Below are 15,680 nucleotides of genomic sequence, written 5' to 3' on the forward strand. Positions count from 1 at the left end.
GAGAAATTAAGAGAGAGACACTGAGGGGAGAGAGAGAGAGAGAGAGAGAGAGAGAGAGAGAGAGAGAGAGAGAGAGAGAGAGAGAGAGAGAGAGAGAGAGAGAGAGAGAGAGAGAGAGAGAGGCGGTCCAGTCCCAGTGCAGTGCAGTGCTGTGGTGTGTCGGCCGCAGGGTAGTAGAGTGTATGTGCAAGACAGGACCAGTTATAGAGCTAGAGGGTGTGCAGGACCAGTCATAGAGAGAGAGAGAGAGAGTGTGCAGGACCAGGCACGACATAGCTCAACCTTCCGTGGAACAAATGAGAAGGAAAACTACTCTTTCGTTTGGACTAAATGACGGCAGACGGACGCCATTGAAGTGAGAGAGGGTCGCTAATCGAAACCGCGCGGCGTCGAGGAGGACCATCGGGACCTCCTCTACCAACACAACAACAACGCCGTCGGATGGTCGCTGGTTGAGTCCGCCGCTCAGGTAGTCACCCTCCATTAGCGCCCTGTGACTTGGCGGTGGTCTCTCCCGTCTGTTACGTAGCCATTCTCTGGAGGAGAAACCCACATAGCACGCGTCGACCCTTTTTTCCCAGGCTATGTAAACAAACGTTTGGCGGAACAATGAAAGGGAAGAAAGCGTCCTGGTCGTGACGTGTGACGTGTGGCCGCGGCGTCATTAGTTAGTTGGTCATTAGTTAGTTAGTCGGCTAAAGTTGATCATTTAACGCATCGCCAGCACGTGCTACATGGCTAGGCTAGGCTAGTGATGCTAACCGACTAAGCTAGCTGTCAGGGCTGCTAGGTGCTAACTAACTAACATTCATTGTTGACTTCTTTACATAAAACGTCTGTTTGCTGGGAAATCACAGAGCGCCACACCACCCAGCCATGATTCACTGTGTGTTTTTAAATAAATGTCCACTGCTTTTCCGACGTGACAGTGGGATATTGTTGTTTGGCTAACTTCGCTAGCAGGCTTAGCATTGCACAAAGCGCCCTGTTTGGGATTTGTAAACATTGCTTTGGGGGAAAGTTTAGTTTGTGTAATCTGTCCTGTGTACTAGAGATAGCAGCTTGGTAGTAGTTTGACGTAATCCTGGACTGCTTCACAAATCAGTGGTTTACAACGTTATCTAAGGTTTTGGCTGCATTATTAGACAGGTCGTGTTTCAGTATCTTGTATTATGTCATTGTGTTTATTTGATCCTGTGCCTGTTGGGCTAAGGGGAAACACAATGTCTGTACACTAGACTTACTGTGCTGGTTATTAGGAGATTTTGTGTGCTTTCTTCATCACTGCAGAATATAGAAATATATTGCTATAAGCGTTGTCCCGATACCAATATTTTGGTACCGGTACCAAAATAATAATTTTGATACTTTTCGGTACTTTTCTGTATAAAGGGGACCACAAAAAATTGCAATATTGGCTTTATTTTAACAAAAAACCTTACGGTACATTAAACATATTTTTCTTATTGCAAGTTTGTCCTTAAATAGTGAACATACAAGAAAATGTGTCTTTTATTAGTAAGTAAACAAACAAAGGCTCCTAATTTAGTCTGCTGACATATGCAATAACATATTGTGTCATTTATCGTTCTATTATTTTGTCAAAAATGATAAAAGACAAGTGGTAGAAAATGAATTATCAATCTACTTGTTCATTTACTGTTAATATCTGCTTACTTTTTCTTTTAACAAGATCTATCTACACTCCTGTTAAAATGTAATAATCACTTATTCTTCTGTTGTTTGATACTTTACATTAGTTTTGAATGATACCACAAATTTGGGTATCAATCCGATCGATACCAAGTAGTTACAGGATCATACATTGGTCATATTCAAAGTCCTCGTGTGTCCAGGGACATATTTCCTGAGGTTTATAAACATAATATACATTTTTTTTAAACGAAAGATGTTGTGATGCCAAAAAATATCGACATAATCATAGTAGTATCGACTAGATACGCTACTGTACTTGGTATAATTACAGTGGATGTTAGGTGTAGATCCACCTTTGTTTACATTTTTTTTTTTTTTAAATTGGTTTGGGAAAGTTTAGTGTGTGTAATCTGTCCTATGTACTAGAGATAGCGTGTTGATTGTATCTTGATAGATAGATAGATAGTACTTTATTGGTTCCTTCAGGAGAGTTCCCTCAAGAAAAATACAGGATCATACATTGGTCATATTCTAAGTCCTCATGTGTCCAGGGACATATTTCCTGAGTTTATAAACATAATATACATTAAAAAAACGAAAGAAGATGTGATGCCAAAACATATCGACGTAATGATAGTAGTATCGACTAGATACGCTACTGTACTTGGTATCATTACTTTCCAGAGACGGTATAGTACAGAATATGATTCATTAGTATCGCGTTACTATACTAATACCGGTATACCGTACAACCCTAATCTGGATATTTTTGTACAGGTTTGATTAACACATACATGCAAAGCAGCAGATTTAGTCTTCATTCAAATCCAATACAGTTGTGCCTCAATTTCCGTATGAATCAGTGTTTGACGAAAGTTTTCACCCAAATTTGCCTCATTTTCGTATGCCGCCTGGTTTATAGTACGGCCAAACATTTTGTGTAGCAAACTCGTGAGTTTTATCGCTTATCTTTCCGCTGTATAAATGTAATGTAAAAAATATATATTAAATGTAATGTAATGTAATAATCACTTATTCTTCTATTGTTTGATACTTTACATTAGTATTGGATGATACCACGAATTTGGGTATGAATCCAATACCAAGTCGTTACAGGATCATACATTGGTCATATTCAAAGTCCTCATGTGTCCAGGGACATATTTCCTGTGTTTATAAACATAATATAAATTTTTTTCAAAACGAAAGAAGATGTTGTGATGCCAAAACAAATTGACGTAATCATAATAGTATCGACTAGATACGCTACTGTACTTGGTATAATTACAGTGGATGTTAGGTGTAGATCCACTAATGGCATTTCTTTACATTTTTTTTCAATTTCAATTGGTTTGGGGAAAGTTTAGTGTGTGTAATCTGTCCTATGTACTAGAGATAGCGTGTTGATTGTAGCTTGATAGTAGTTTGACGTAATCCTAGACTGCTTCAAATCAGTGGTTTACAACGTTATCTAAGGTTTTGGCTGCATTATTAGACTGGTCATGTTTCAGTATCTTGTATTATGTCATTGTGTTTATTTGATCATGTGCCTGTTGGGCTAAGGGGAAACACATCTTACTGCTCTTGTGATTTCAGTGCTATCACAATGTCTGTACACTAGACTTACTGTGCTGGTTATTAGGAGACTTTGTGTGCTTTCTTCATCACTGCAGAATATAGAAATATATTGCTACTAGTGTTGTCCTGATACCAATATTTTGGTAACGGTACCAACATTATTTCGATACTTGTCTGTACTTTTCTAAATAAAGGGGAACACAAATAATTGCAATATTGGCTTTATTTTAACAAAAAATCTTACGGTACATTAAACATGTTTGTTATTGCAAGTTTGTCCTTAAATAAAATAGTGAACATACAAGACAACTTGTCTTTTAGTAGTAAGTAAGCAAACAAATGCTCCTAATTAGTCTGCTGACGTATGCAATAACATATTGTCATTTATCATTCTATTATTTTGTCAAAAAATATTAAGGACAAGGGGTAGAAAATAAAATTATTAATTTACTGTTAATATCTGCTTACTTTCTCTTTTAACATGTTCTATCTACACTTCTGTTAAAATGTAATAATCCCTTATTCTTCTGTTGTTTGATACTTTACATTAGTTTTGGATGATACCACAAATTTGGGTATCAATCTGATACCAAGTCGTTACATGATCATACTTTGGTCATATTCAAAGTCCTCATGTGTCCAGGGACATATTTCCTGAGTTTATAAACATAATATGAATTTTTTTTTAAACGAAAGAAAATGTTGTGAGGCCAAACAATATAGACGTAATCATAGTAGTATCGACTAGATATGCTACTGTACTTGGTATCATTACAGTGGATGTTAGGTGTAGATCAGGGGTCCCCAAACTTTTTGACTCGGGGGGCCGCATTGGGTTAAAACAATTTGGCCGGGGGCCGGGCTGTATATATATATATATATATATATATATATATATATATATATATATATATATATATATATATATATATATATATATATATATATATATATATACATATATATATATATATATATATATATATATATATATACATATATATATATATATATATATATATATATATATATATATATATATATATATATATATATATATATACATATATATATATATATATATATATATTAGAGATACATAGCGCACTTTCCGCGCGCGATGATGTCATGTTATCGATGAGAAAATGCATTTTTAGACAATATGATTTGCCTGAGCGGCTAGGAGACACCGTGAGTAGCAAGCGGTACAAAGTGGATAAGAAAAGACAGATTTATTTAATTATTTTATTTTATTTTATTTTATTTTTTTATACTTGGGACTTCCCGCGGGCCTGATTTTGGACGCTGGCGGGCCGGATCTTTACTAATACCGGTATACGGTACAACCCTAATTGCTGCACAATCCCCTTTTAAAGCTGTTCCCATGTTTGTATATCACCGATAGGGCTGTACAATTAAAAATAAATAAATAATAATAATAATTGCGATTTTTCTGCCAGGTGTTGACATTGTTATTATTGTAGTTATTAGCTTATCGGTTCTTGTTACGGTCACTTTGTACTTGTATTGTATGTATCTGTCTATATATGCTATATTGTATGTATTTTTGTGCCAGATTAAAGTGAGTTAAAGATTATTGATACTATATTGCAATAACATCAGTAAATTAATGATTAGATCATTTTGACAAGAAAGCTGGGTATTTAATTTATAAATAAGGAGTGGGGGTAGAATTAGGAATCTTTGGGCACCTCACGATTCGATTACGATTCAGGAGCTACGATTCGATTAAAAATCAATTATTGATGCACTTTTACATTTGCTTTCGTTTCACTTAATAAGCATTTATCACTTGCAACTTAAAAAAAATCATTTGGAATAAGAAACAAATTAATTCCCACATTTATTAAATTATTGAACATGTGTGCAAAACTGGACCATAAGTGCCTAACAGTAAAGGAGCTGGTCGGATCTCTCGGTGAGGTGGCTCTCTGCAGTCAGACACATTAGAACTGTCTGCATTACTTTATTTGCAATAAATAAATCAATTATTGACGTTTAGTAATCGATTCTATAATCGTCTATGTCCGAATTGCGATGCATCTAAAAACGATTATTTCCCCCACCTTTAGGTTTTTTTTACCCCAGTAATGCAAGTTTCACTTCCACAACCAGCTCAGTGGCCTTGTGGTTAGAGTTTCCGCCCTGAGACTGGGAGGTTGTGAGTTGAAACCCCGGCCGAGTCATAGCAAAGACTTTAAAAATGGGACCCATTGCCTCCCTGCTTGGCACTCAGCATCAAGTGTTGGAATTGGGGCTTAAAATCACCAAATGATTCCCGAGCGCGGCACACGCTGCTGCTCACTGCTCCCCTCACCTGCCAGGGGGTGAACATGGGGATGGGTCGAATGCAGAGGACACATTTCACCACACCCAGTGTGTGTGTGACAATCGTTGGGACTTTAACTTATTTTTTTTCTTTTCTTCCCACTCCTTTATGGATATGTAAAACCTAACCTTTATGTATTGTTTTATTTTTTTTGCGTTTTCATTGTGAATTATGTGTTTATATTTCTGTACTCTACTGTAATGGTTTTAAGAATATTTCCTTTTTTAAATTATTGTTTCTGGTGCTTTGTTTTTGACATGTTCAAAATGAGCTACTACGACTACTACTACTGTTGCAATTTTTAGATTTTATGCATTTAACTGCATAAATCTTCAGAAGTGATAAGTTAAGGAAATTGTTAATTTTAGATTGCCAACAATTGTCTCATGTTGACACACATTAGAACAGGGCTATCCGTCCATCCATCCATTTTTTACCGCTTGTCCCTCTCGGGGTCACGGGGTGGCCTATCCCAGCTGCACTTGGGTAGAAGGCAGGGTACACCCTGGACAAGTTGCCACCTCAACGCAGGACCAATTTTATATAACTTTATATATATATATATATATATATATATATATATATATATATATATATATATATATATATATATATATATATATATATATATATATATATATATATGCGTTTTTTCAATTTATAAAAAAAATGCTAAAAACAACCGATATATTCTTATATATTCAAAGACACAATATGAGGCCACCTTTGTGTTATTGGTGACAAAGTATTAGAGGTTGGAATGTTTAGACACCTCACGTTTCGATTACGATTAAGAGGCTATGATTTGATAATTATTTATACACGTATAATTATTATATTGTATCTGATTATTATATTGTATATTGTTTATATGATTATTATACTGTATATTGTTAATATATATTATTATTATATATTATAAATGTATTGCATTTAATTATTAATAGGCTCCTCTGGCTACTGACGTATGTACTATGTAGTATTGCATTATTTCCGTTTTTTTGATGAAGTGCACACAACATATGTGTATATATATATATACATATATATATATATATATGTATGTATGTGTGTGTATATGTATGTATATATGTATTTGTGTATATATATGTTTATATGTGTATATATATATATGTACCGTATTTTTCGGACTATAAGTCGCAGTTTTTTTCATAGTTTGGCCGGGGGTGCGACTTATACTCAGGAGCGACTTATGTGTGAAATTATTAACACATTACCGTAAAATGTCAAATAATATTATTTAGCTCATTCACGTAAGAGACTAGACGTATATGATTTCATGGGATTTAGCGATTAGGAGTGACAGATTGTTTGGTAAACGTATAGCATGTTCTATATGTTATAGTTATTTGAATGACTCTTACCATAATATGTTACGTTAACATACCAGGCACGTTCTCAGTTGGTTATTTATGCCTCATATAACGTACATTTATTCAGCCTGTTGTTCACTATTCTTTATTTATTTTAAATTGCCTTTCAAATGTCTATTCTTGGTGTTGGGTTTTATCAAATATATTTTCCCCAAAAATGCGACTTATACTCCAGTGCGACTTATATATGTTTTTTTCCTTCTTTATTATGCATTTTCGGCCGATGCGACTTATACTCCGAAAAATACGGTATATATAAGAAATAAATAAATTGTACTAGCCTGCAAACTGAAAAAATAAATAAACGTCTATACTTGGCGAGCAGGCATCTTTTTATTTAATCTTTGTGCCTTCTAACACCACATAATATTCAGATGCTTTAGCCGCTGTTGCCATAAACTTGCGACTCAAAGACGTGTGTCGTCTATTCATTCACCGGCAGCTGGACTGTATTGTTATTTTTTACCGTTGTTTTTTTGGGGCCGACAAAACACGAGGTGTGAGCCGCAAATGGCCCCCGGGCCGTACTTTGAACACCACTGCATTAGAACAATATGCAGTAACTTTAGGGGTGTAACGGTGCACAAAAATTTTGGTTCGGTACGTACCTCGGTTTAGAGGTCACGGTTTGGTTAATTTTCGGTACAGTAAGAAAACAACAAAATATAAATTTTTTGGTTATTTATTTACCAAATTTGTAAACAATGGCTTTATCCTTTTAACATTGGGAACACTATAATAATTCTGCCCACCTTAATCAACATTAAACTGTCTCAAGTTGTTGCTCAGATTAAATACAATGACAAAACTTTTCTTCTACATATAAAAAGTGCAACATTAAACAGTTTCAAGTCAACTCATCATGCTTAATTTATTGCAGCATTTGGGAAGCCTGTAGTTGATTTTTATTATGTAAATGTTATATTTTTATCAACATGTGATAGCAGGTACCCTGCCATTCAAAACTAAGCTGATACATTACTAATGATTAATGTAACTATAGCTGAAAAAAGGGTACAATAGCTATAGGAGAGACTATTCATCCCTGAACACCATGGCGTTCATGTAGGCTTTATGATGCAGTTACATTATTGTATCAACTATCAAAGACAGAAACTCTTCATTTAACATAATGTCCTTTTTTGCTGCTTCAACACAGCTCAATCAACACAGAAAAAGGTAAAGTGAAATAACAGACAGACAGGGCTTTGCTGTCCGTAACACGCACACACACACACGGTTCAATACACATACACGTACCGTTACACCCCTAAGTAACATACTTTCAAAATGATTTTGGTTTATGTGGACAGCACCTTGTTCTGGACTACTGAAAAGCTACTTTGTGGAGACAAACCCTTTTAGCAGCATTTTGCTAAACCGAATAATGAATTAATAAAAACTGTGTAGTGACCTGATGTCATGGCATGCTGCCGTATTGGATGTTTGCTTACATTGTCCTTGGCCCGTTTCGAACTAAATGGACAGACCTCATACTGCTCTCACTGGAAAAGCATTTTATTTTTTGTAGATATTGTACAGTGGTGTTTGTTAGTAGCGCATTGACGGCATTGGCTGCAGGGCACACAAACTTCCTGTTTCCTGTAACCTCTTTTGATTGGACGGCAGGCCAAGGATGCACGGTTCGACAATTCTAATAGGCAAACATGTCTATCAATCAAATGCCGGAGACCAAGGGGATAAAAAGTACATATAAATATATGTAATCTATAAAACAGAAATCCTCAGCCTATCACGATTAGGTTATTGCAGTACTTACCGTATTTTTCGGACTATAAGTCGCAGTTTTTTTCATAGTTTGGCCGGGGGTGCGACTTATACTCAGAAGCGACTTATGTGTAAAATTATTAACACATTACTGTAAAATATCAAATAATATGATTTAGCTCATTCACGTAAGAGACTAGACGTATAAGATTTCATGGGATTTAGCGATTAGGAGTGACAGATTGTTTGGTAAACGTATAGCATGTTCTATATGTTATAGTTATTTGAATGACTCTTACCATAATATGTTACGTTAACATACCAGGCACGTTCTCAGTTGGTTATTTATGCGTCGTATAACGTACACTTATTCAGCCTGTTGTTCACTATTCTTTATTTCTTTTAGATTGCCTTTCAAATGTCTATTCTCGGTGTTGGGTTTTATCAAATAAATTTCCCCCAAAAATACGACTTATACTCCAGTGCGACTTATATATGTTTTTTTCCTTCTTTATTATGCGTTTCCGGCTGGTGCAACTTATACTCCGGAGCGACTTATACTCCGAAAAATACGGTAAAACCTCAATGTCAATTTGAGCCCCCGTCTCCTGCTCTATATGAACAATTAAGATCATGAGAACACCACCAACCGCTAGTAGATGTTATGAATCGTGGTTAACAGAGCATGTTTAACAAATAAATGTCTATATTTGTCACTATTACAAGTTGAACTTGTAGAAAAATGCAGTGCTAAAATGACTGGCATTCAAGCTGTCAATCACAGCTGGCTTGCATGACTAATGCACATGTCTGTTGCATTTTCCAGAACAGAAGGATTTTAAAAAGTGATAAGATTTTTTTCAACCACTGTTTTTGTAACATAACGTTATGTTTTTGCTGTGTGCATGTGTATTAGTAGGGCAAAGCTTAATTGGTCAGACAAGGCCGCTGCCTATTCCTGACATACACTAACTTTAAATAAGCTCTGCGTCTTCCTTCTTCTATTCAGAAATGTTTATTGGTGTAAACGTCCTTACGGCAGTCCTTATGTGCTGCGCGTCCAATACATGATACCACACCATAATTATAAGCGTCTGTTTGTACTTCAGTCTAACTAAAAATGCTAATGAAGGCTGAGCTCATGTTTATCTATTTAAAAATTGCTAATTACCGCAGAGATACCAGTTGAAGAGCAACTGAATGACAATGATTGTGATGATGCAAATGATTGTGTTTTAAAGCATTTGGAATTGTTGGGAGGGTTGAATAGAATTAGTGATAACATCAGGGATGCCTAATACTCTAGAGGTGAGCTCAGGTTCTTCACCATGAATTGATTAACGTGGACCCCGACTTAAACAAGTTGAAAAACGTATTCTGGTGTTACCATTTAGTGGTCAATTGTACGGAATATGTACTGTACTGTGCAATCTACTAATAAAAGTTTCAATCAATCAATTCAGTGTAACAATGTAGCAATTAGTAGTACTGTAAACTAGACATGCATGATATATACACTACCGTTCAAAAGTTTGGGGTCACCCAAACAATTTTGTGGAATAGCCTTCATTTCTAAGAACAAGAATAGACTGTCGAGTTTCAGATGAAAGTTCTCTTTTTCTGGCCATTTTGAGCGTTTAATTGACCCCACAAATGTGATGCTCCAGAAACTCAATCTGCTCAAAGGAAGGTCAGTTTTGTAGCTTCTGTAACAAGCTAAACTGTTTTCAGATGTGTGAACATGATTGCACAAGGGTTTTCTAATAATCAATTAGCCTTCTGAGCCAATGAGCAAACACATTGTACCATTAGAACACTGGAGTGATAGTTGCTGGAAATGGGCCTCTATACACCTATGTAGATATTGCACCAAAAACCAGACATTTGCAGCTAGAATAGTAATTTACCACATTAGCAATTTATAGAGTGTATTTCTTTAAAGTTAAGACTAGTTTAAAGTTATCTTCATTGAAAAGTACAGTGCTTTTCCTTAAAAAATAAGGACATATCAATGTGACCCATAAACTTTTGAACGGTAGTGTATATTTTTCAAACCGATACAAATAACCTACTGCTTCTTAAGACTGATAACTGATAACTTGAGTTAAAATCGACTCAATAATTTTTTAGCAAAAAAAAAACAACCAAATACTATTGTTACTATTGTTACTGTAAAATACTGGATAGTGGACACTGCAGGTGAAGTTGTAATGCGATACAAAATATGTCTTAGCCGCACGTGACACGTGTGGCATTAGCAACAGCCATATATAATTAGGGATGATGTTTGATAAGAAATTATCGAGTTCGAGCCTATTATCGAATCCTCTTATCAAACCGATTCCTTATCGATTGTCTTATCGAGTCCAAATAGGTTGTTGTATGTGGAAAAAAAACAAACACACAATATTTGGTTTAACAAAAGCTCACTTTTGTTATATAAGAAAAAAAATGTAATCTAATAAATAAATAAATATTGACTGTTACCCCCCCTAAAAAAATTAAATAAAAAAAAATATATTGACTGTTGTTACCCAAAGTATATTAAGTGGGATTTTTCAGAAAAACAAATATATACAGTAACACAAAAACAACATGTTTCTGTGATCACTATAGGTGTGTAAATAATAATATAGTGTTAAATAAAATCAGTCCCTTGGGCACAAAACTGAAAATAATACAGCTCTCCAAAAAGTGCAATTCTGCTGCTATTTGACATAACTGTTTGTTATGATGCTTTGATATTTTTGCACTTTATTTCTTTATTGAAAGAAAATTCTATGAAGAGAAAAGTTGTTTGCAAATGTGGTTACAATGCTAAAAAATGAAAAGTTAAAGCTAAAAAAAGAAATACACTTTATTGAGTTAACATTATTTCTTTATAGGGGGAAAGATGTTATGAGCTAGGGCAGGGGTCGGCAACCTTTACCACTCAAAGAGCCATTTTGGCAAGTTTCACAAATTAAAGAAAGTAATGGGAGCCACAAAAAATTTTTTTAAATGAAAAACACTGCATACAAAGCTTAAATGCTTTGTGCTATGTTAACCAGGGGTCTCCGACACACGCACCGGCACACACTTTAATGTGGAAATTTGATGTTAGTGCAGCCCGCGAGTTTTGAATGAATGGCGCTTGATAGCGTCATACTTGCCAACCCTCTCACTTTTCCCGGGAGACTCCCGAATATCAGAGCGTGATGACACTGCATTTGGCGCCCTCTACAGTCTGCCCTAACAGTGTATCTGCTCGACCACACGTAGAATGCAATTTCAGCTTGCTCACGTAAGTGACAGCAAGGCGTACTAACTCAGCAGCCACACATCTTACACTGACGGTACCAATACCCAGAATCCCATGCAGCCCTAACTCTTCCGCTCAACCAACGCACGGAGAGGGGGGTGAGGGGGGGTTGATGTGTGGGGGGATTTGGTGGTAGCGGGGGTGTATAATGTAGACCGGAAGAGTTAGGGCTGCATGGGATTCTGGGTAATGGTTGTGTTGTGTTTATGTTGTGTTACGGTGGGATGTTCTCCAGAAATGTGTTTTTCATTCTTTTTTGGTGTGGGTTCACAGTGTGGCGCATATTTGTAACGTAACAATGTTAAAGTTGTTTGATACGGCTACCGTCAGTGTAAGCTGTGTGGCTGATGAGTAAGTATGCTTTGCTGTCTCCTGTATGTGCAAGTAATAACAACATGCAACATGTGGCTGGACTGGCACGCTGTATGTAAATGCTATAGAGGACAATTACTGCAGTGCAATTAGGGCATGCCCTTTATTTAGTAATTAGAGTGTAAATAGGATTATTTTTTCCCTGGGAGTAATTTATGAGAGACACTGACATCCATAAATCTCCTGGGAAAATCGGGGGGGTCGGCATGTATGTAGCATCAGAGTGGTCAAGGAGCCGCATGCGGCTCCGGAGCCGCGGGTTGCCGACCCCTGAGCTAGGGAATATAACAACTCCACTACCCAGCATGCAACGGGAGTGACGAGCATGCGTGGTAGCCCCGAAAAGTGTTGTTGCATGTCGTCACCCGGCAGCTAAGAATGAGGTTATGATCACGCTGTGAAAGTAAACGTCAAGAACTCAGCCAACACGCCTCGTCTGCATTATTTATAATTAGACAGACAACACATATACAATGTGATTTTGTTTTGTTTACAAGGAAAGAAAAACAAAAGTTAAAAAAGGGAGATGTCATGTATGTCCTGCGGTTGCTTTAAGAACGTTGCGGCAGCTGCCGTAAAGGAGGTGCGTTGCTAGCCTGGTTCCTATGTTAACGGTTGGTCGTAAAAGTGTTCGTCATGTGTTTGTACCCTGCTCAAATCTCTCAGTAAAGTTATTCATTGGATTATAACTTTTGTTTTGAACTTTATTACACCTTGGAGCGCTTTTTGTGTTCCATTTTTTTCCTGCTTTCGCTATCTGCGCCTAATGATTGAGCTACGTGACGTCATTTCTTGTGATGTCACACGGAGCATTTCTGGTCGGGACGGGATTCGTTCCGAGGGATTCGAATAAAGAACCAACTCTTTTTCTTTACTATAGTGGTCTCGATAACGGGTACCGGTTCTCAAAAAGGGATTCGACTCCTAGGACTCGGTTCTTTTCTTATCGAACAACCGGGAAAACCGGTTTCGAGTATCATCCCTATATATAATGTATACATCCAAATGAGGGCAGTCATTTTTAAGGCGTAAATGCAAATTCTGTTTAACTGCACCGTTTTTTTCCCCCAAACAGGTGATTACCACTAGGGTCTCCTGCACTTAGGAGAAAAGAATATATATGCAATGTTGAAACAGACCGCCTTACTAGCTGAATTTTTATATCAATATTGAGACAATTCAGTACCGGTACATGTAGAATGACACGATTCCGAAACGATACTTTTTAAAATGTAACGATTTGTTTTTTTTTGGTAGGATTTGATCTATTTGATGCAATCTGTACAGTTTCTTGTTCAAAGTAGACTTTCATTTTACGTGGTGAATGATCCTAAGTCAGTTCTATAAATGCGGCACTGTTTATCATCAAATAAATGTACCAGCAAACAAGTATTTGTGTTGCTTTTAAAATGACATACCATGTCACTGTGTTTATTTATGTAAAACAATACACTTAAAGGGGAACTGCATCTTTTTTTGGAATTTTGCCTATCGTTCACAATCAGTATGAGAGACAAGAACACGTTTTTTTTTTTTTGTAGGATTCTAAAGATGATTAAAAACTAGAGATGTCCGATAATGGCTTTTTTGCCGCTAACCGATATTCCGATTTTGTCCAACTCTTAATTACCGATTCCGATATCAACCGATACCGATATATACAGTCGTGGAATTAACACATTATTATGCCTAATTTTGTTGTGATGCCTCGCTGGATGCATTAAACAATGTAACAAGGTTTTCCAAAATAAATCAACTCAAGTTATGGAAAAAAATGCCAACATGGCACTGCCATATTTATTATTGAAGTCACAAAGTGCATCATTTTTTTAAACATGCCTCAAAACAGCAGCTTGGAATTTGGGACATGCTCTCCCTGAGAGAGCATGAGGAGGTTGAGGTGGGCGGGGGTGTATATTGTAGCGTCCCGGAAGAGTTAGTGCCGCAAGGGGTTCTGGGTATTTGTTCTGTTGTTTATGTTGCGTTACGGTGCGGATGTTCTCCCGAAATGTGTTTGTCATTCTTGTTTGGTGGGGGTTCAAGTTGTTTATACGGTCACCCTCAGTGTGACCTGTATGGCTGTTGACCAAGTATGCCTTGCATTCACTTGTGTGTGTGAAAAGCCGAACATATTATGTGACTGGGCCGGGCACACAAAGGCAGTGCCTTCAAGGTTTATTGGCGCTCTGTACTTCTCCCTACGTCCGTGTACACAGCGGTGTTTTAAAAAGTCATAAATTTTACTTTTTCAAACCGATACCGATAATTTCCGATATTACATTTTAAAGCATTTATCGGCCGATAATATCGGCAGTCCGATATTATCGGACATCTCTATTAAAAACGCTTAAATGATGCGGTAATGGGAGTCACCGTTGTACCCTTCAATGCCCTCTAAAACAACGTCAAAACCCTCCATCAATGTCTAATATACACACTGCAAGTCTATATATAATGTAGTAACAGATACGTTCATAACACAATGTAATATGTACAATATTTTCTGTATTTTGGTCATTTTAAACATTGTGTGTCCTCAGCGCATTGATTTCTGTTTCCATAGCGGCGCACTTCCGACTGCCGGCAACATATATGTGTATCCACTTCTGGAAAAAAACGCGAGTGTGTTCTAATCATGTCAGACTTGGTAACAGACAATGAAGACGATTTTTTTTTTAAAACATGAGGATTCACAGCTTTATCTTTTTGAAGCTAAATATACGGAGAACAAACTGCTGCTTACAAAAGCGAGCATGAGTAGAGACTGAAACGTTAGAGTAGAGTGAGGTCAGCGTGCTGCAAATGTGGAACTTGGAGTCAAGCTCAACATAAATGGAGTGCTTATCCAGAATAAACGGGAAAACACGTCCCCGGCCAGCTGGAACAAAGGCACTGTCCATAGAGTGAGTCACATTGACATTCATCATGGTATGCGTACGCAGAATGTCATTCCTGTTAGTACAACTACAGTACATACGCTGTCAAGCCAGCTGTGTAAAAACAAAACATGAAATATGGGCTAATACTTTAGATAGTGTAATGTGATTGCTCATGTTTTTCATTACAAACTCAACGCGATTTGGTCCTGACGCATTAACTATCTTATCTCTCATCTTAGCGAGCTTACAGCTAATACCAAGCATGTCAATATGTTGCTCTGCTGGAAAAAGACTTCCTCCTTGTTCGGTCTTACAATAACAATGCTTGGTTATAATACAGGTTACGGTACGTAAATGAAGTTTTGTTAGCGGTTTTGCATTTTTTAAAATGATTTAGAGGTAGGATTGATTGCTCCCATTAG

General features: G+C 36.7%; 1 protein-coding gene across 6 annotated transcripts in view; it reads left to right on the top strand.

Moving 5' to 3' along the window:
* Positions 1–236: 236 nt before the first annotated feature.
* Positions 237–15,680, top strand: part of LOC133652577 (nuclear receptor corepressor 2-like) — a 212,767-nt gene continuing 197,323 nt past the window's right edge. For all 6 annotated transcript variants that reach the window (XM_062051491.1, XM_062051494.1, XM_062051495.1 and 3 more), the window contains exon 1: positions 237–469. The gene's annotated coding sequence lies outside the window, so the exon portion shown is untranslated. The remainder of the gene's footprint in view (positions 470–15,680) is intronic.

The sequence above is a fragment of the Entelurus aequoreus genome, linkage group LG06, assembly GCF_033978785.1.
Source record: "Entelurus aequoreus isolate RoL-2023_Sb linkage group LG06, RoL_Eaeq_v1.1, whole genome shotgun sequence".
Classification (NCBI taxonomy): Eukaryota; Metazoa; Chordata; class Actinopteri; order Syngnathiformes; family Syngnathidae; genus Entelurus; species Entelurus aequoreus.